Raw genomic sequence first — 5,000 nt, 5'->3', positions numbered from 1 at the left:
ACTTTGAACAACGACCAGTTTATTAATGATTGGTGACCCAATAGGGGCTATTTGAAACGATACATTATTAGCACCTAAATATAATGCGTAGAGTGTATGTATGTAGAGTGAGAGAGAGAGAGAGAGAGAGAGAGAGAGAGAGAGAGAGAGAGAGAGAGAGAGAGAGAGAGAAGGGGGAGGGATGCTTAGGAAAATGCAAACAAAGGATATTTCCGTGTTATGAATATTAATATGAATAGTCGGTTCCAATATCATTCAAGAAAATTTTATTTAGAAATAGGATAGGTGAATTCAAATAAAAAGCTATGATAAAATCTCTTGATGAATTAGTTTCGAAATGATATTAGATTAAATTTCTTAAAAGAATAAAAAAGTTCACTCTCTTTTCATATATATTTCATTCATCATCGAATTTATTTGAGTAATATTGGTAATTTCCCTCCTCCTCACATTCAAACCATCCTAACGATGCCTCGGTTGTTTAACGTCGGCCACCTTTCAGGGCAAGAGGGGCATGATCTCTCCAAGTCAGGTCTGGCCAGGCGACACCGGTTTTGTTGATGGGTGTACATACCTGGGTTTGACCTCTGACATTCACGCATTTTTCCGTTTTTTTTTTTTTCCGGCAAGAATCTTATCATTTCAAAGAGAAGAAGACAATTTCAACATCTTGCAAACATAAGGGAGAAAATTTGCTCTATTATGAGTTCAGAAGAGGATAATATCGGTAGTGCAGAGAGAGAGAGAGAGAGAGAGAGAGAAAGAGAGAGAGAAAGAGAGAGAGAGAAAGAGAGAGAGAGAGAGAGAAAGAGAGAGAGAGAGAGAGAGAGAGAGAGATTTCTATGTAAATTTACCCTAGTGACAAGCATTAGTTGTTACTAGCTGCAGCACAACAAATTCCATCTTTTCCCTCAAAATTCTATCACTAAAGACAAGAAAAAAGATACAAAGTACTAGAAAAGTGCTGCCATGAAACAGTTGCCACAAGTACTTTAACATTTAATGAAAATTGACTAAGAGAAACAATATATTATTATTATTATTATTATTATTATTATTATTATTATTATTATTATCATTATTATTAGCTAAGCTACAACCTTAGTTGGAAAAGCAAAATGCTATAAGCCTAAGGGCTCCAACAGGGAAACACAGCCCAGTGAGGATATGAAATAAGGAAATAAATAAAAGAAAGGAGAAATAATTAACAATTAATAAAATATTTTAAAAATAGTAACAACATCAAAACAGATATTTCATATATAAACTATAAAAATACTTGTCAGCCTGTTCAACATAAAAATATTTGCTTCAAGTTTGAACTTTTGAAGTTCTACCTATTCAACTACCCGATTTGGAAGATCATTCCACAACTTTGTCACAGCTGGATAAAATTTCTAGAATACTGTGTAGTATTGAGCCTCATGATGGAGAAAGCCTGAATATAAGAATTAAATGCATGCCTAGTATTACGAACAGGATGGAACTGTCCGGGAAAATCTGAATGTAAAGGATGATCAGAATTATAAAAAAATCTTAAGCAACATGCATAACGAACTAATTGAACGACGGTGACAGAGATTAACATCTAGATCAGGAATAAGAAATTCGATAGACCGTAAGTTCCTGTCTAACAAATTAAGATGAGATTTAGCAGCGGAAGACCAGACAGGACACCAATACTCGAAATAAGATAGAATGAAAGAATTAAACTTCTTCAGAATAGATTGATCACCATAAATCTTAAAAGATTTTCTCAATAAGCCCATTCTTGGTGCAATTGAAAAAGACACTGACCTATGGTGTTTCTCAAAAGTAAATTTGCTGTCGAGAATCAAACCTAAAATTTTAAAAAAGTCTAACAAAGTTAAAGAAACATTATCAATGCCGAGATCTGGATGTTGAGGAGCCACTGTCTTTGATCTACTTACAATCATACTTGGAGTTTTGTTAGGATTCAATCTCATACCCCATAATTTGCACCATGCACTAATTTTAGATAGATCTGTATTAAGGGATTCAGCAACCTCACATACATTCAGGAGATGGAATTGATGCAAAGCGTGTAGCATCATCTGCATATATAAAACAAACTTGTATATGTTGTGTATATAATATATATATATATATATATATATATATATATATATATATATATATATATATATATATATATATACACACATATATATACCTATATACACATATACACATATATATACATATATATACACAAACACACACACACACACATATATATACATATAAACATATACATATACATATATATACATATAAATACATATATTTATATATATGTACATACATACATACATACATACATACATATTTTGAAATTATATTCTATAGAAATATTAGTGAGAAGTTGTGTCCCAAAAGCAGATGCCATTTTTTTGGGCCTTCCGATATGTACCTATAATTAGTTTATATTAATACTTGTTTATCTTAAATATTCTTTAATGCATTCGTATATCTACAAAAACATACGTGCATAATATATCTACACACATGTACATGTATACACATACATGCACACATAAATTACCTATGTATTTAAAAATTTATCTTAAATTTTCATCTTTATATTTCGAAGAATCTAAAGTTTTCCTTTATCAATTTCTGTTAATTAGCTTCAGAGCTTCCAAATGTTTTTGTGTGAATATTTTCACCACCATAACCTTTATATTAAAATGTAATTCCATCACTCAACCAATGTAGTCCTGAAGAAGAGTCACGAAGTGATACGGAACACGTGAAGAGACTCTACACCAAAAAATAAATGAAGAATGTTAAATGAATTTCCAGTTATTCTGAAAACTATCAAGACGACAGTTTGTCCAGAGAGAAACGATCTTCGATTTGTTGACGCCGCTAAAACATCGTCTATCATATATATATATATATATATATATATATATATATATATATATATATATATATATATATATATATATATATATATATATATATATATATATATATATATATATATATATATATATATATATATATATATATATATATATTGTAAAAGGAGAAAGGTACTTAAACCTGATGACAGCCAACTGTAATTTTTAGATGAGCTTGCCACTGAATAATTCAATCTTTTTCTCGTAAAGGAAACTCCTCTATGCTATGCTGGGCCATTGCTTTCCTTCTATCATATATAAAGTATTTAGAACGTTTTTAAGTAATTGAAATATCGCCGTTATTAATGTGGATTATGTTCAACAATATCAATGTAACAATCGATGCAACAATGTAAAAATCTCTCAATAAATCAGTGCTCATGAAGAGGTCAAATATGAAATCAGTTAGGATTAGCCCAATCTTTTAATTTTCCCTGTGGTTATATTGCCTCTGAACATCACGTGTTCCCCCCCCCCCTCTCTCTCTCTCTCTCTCTCTCTCTCTCTCTCTCTCTCTCTCTCTCTCTCTCTCTCATATATAAATATATATATATATATATGTATATATATATATATATATATATATATATATATATATGTATATATATATATATATACACATATATATATATATATATATATATGTATATGCATATATATATATATATATATATATACACACACAGGAACACGGGATTTTGAATCGGCTGTGTGCTTCTGTTGTAAACAAAAGACGCAAGTCATGGACCATGGCTAAATTGAGTGTAATGGCTTCAATTTTGTGTGTTTATTACTTCTATCATGATAAAAAAAGTAAGCTATGTATTATAAAAGGCGGTTAAAGGGTGAGTGGCATAAAACGAAAACTGATGAAGTTATTCCAGCTGCTGAGATGTGAGATGGGACCTCCATACCAATCTACATTTGTATGAACGCCAAAACTCATATTTCAATTAATAACTGAACAACAACGAAGGCATATGCATAAATTTTGGACGTTGAACACTTGAGCCTTGATCTCAAGGAAAGACATAAAATAGAGGTAAAATCACAAGTATCAAGGAGGCAATCATTTTATGCTTACAATCTACAACTTCCCAAATGGATCATCCTATCAAGTCTGCAACCTACTCTTGCTTCATGTTTTGATGTCTCCGCAAGAACAATCATGTCATAGATAAAGGATGAAGAGGATGAACAGGCAGCATACACGTCAATTGACACCTCATCAGGAACCAGTGCATCGGTCCAATGTGGTCTCAAAACTGGAAAGTGAACTAAAGTACATTATTATTACTAGCCAAGCTACAACCCTAGTTGGAAAAGCAAGATGCTATAAGCCCAAGGGCTCCAATAGGGAAAAATATCCCAGTGAGGAAAGGAAATAAGGAAATAATCAAATGATCAGAACAAATTAACAATAAATCATTCTAAAAACAGTATCAACGTCAAAATAGATATGTCATATATAAACTATCAACAATGTCAAAAACAGATATGTCATATACAAACTATAAAAAGACTCATGTCAGCCTGGTCAACATAAAAACATTTGCTCCAACTTTGAACTTTTGAACTTCTGCTGACTCAACTACCCGATTAGGAAAATCATTCCAAAACTTGGTAACAGCTGGAATAAAACTTCTAGAATACTGTGTAGTATTGAGCCTCATGATAGAGAAGGCCTGGCTATTAGAATTAACTGCCTGCCTAGTATTACGACCAGGATAGAATTGCATGGTTTTGATAATTAATTCCTCACATACTGGTTGAATGTATTGCCCACTGTAGACTAACATTATTGCAGGAGCACACCAACATAAAGAGTAAAAAGGTTCTTGTATCTCGGGACCACTATTGCAAACCTTCATCGGGAATATAAAATGGATGTTGAAGTCATCTACTTCAGTAATAAATTCCGTGAGGAAAAGTGCTCTGGCTTCATACTCAGAAAAGATTATTGACTTAGGATGCATGTGAATCATTCAAATATGGCAACATTATTTGGGCTGAGTAGGGAAAAAGTCCATTAAGCTAAAGGATGAAGGTAGGAAGGAGAAAGAGAAAGAG

Source organism: Palaemon carinicauda, chromosome 1, assembly GCF_036898095.1.
Source record: "Palaemon carinicauda isolate YSFRI2023 chromosome 1, ASM3689809v2, whole genome shotgun sequence".
NCBI lineage: Eukaryota > Metazoa > Arthropoda > Malacostraca > Decapoda > Palaemonidae > Palaemon > Palaemon carinicauda.
The sequence above is the reverse complement of the archived record's forward strand: the minus strand, read 5'-3'. Positions refer to the sequence as shown.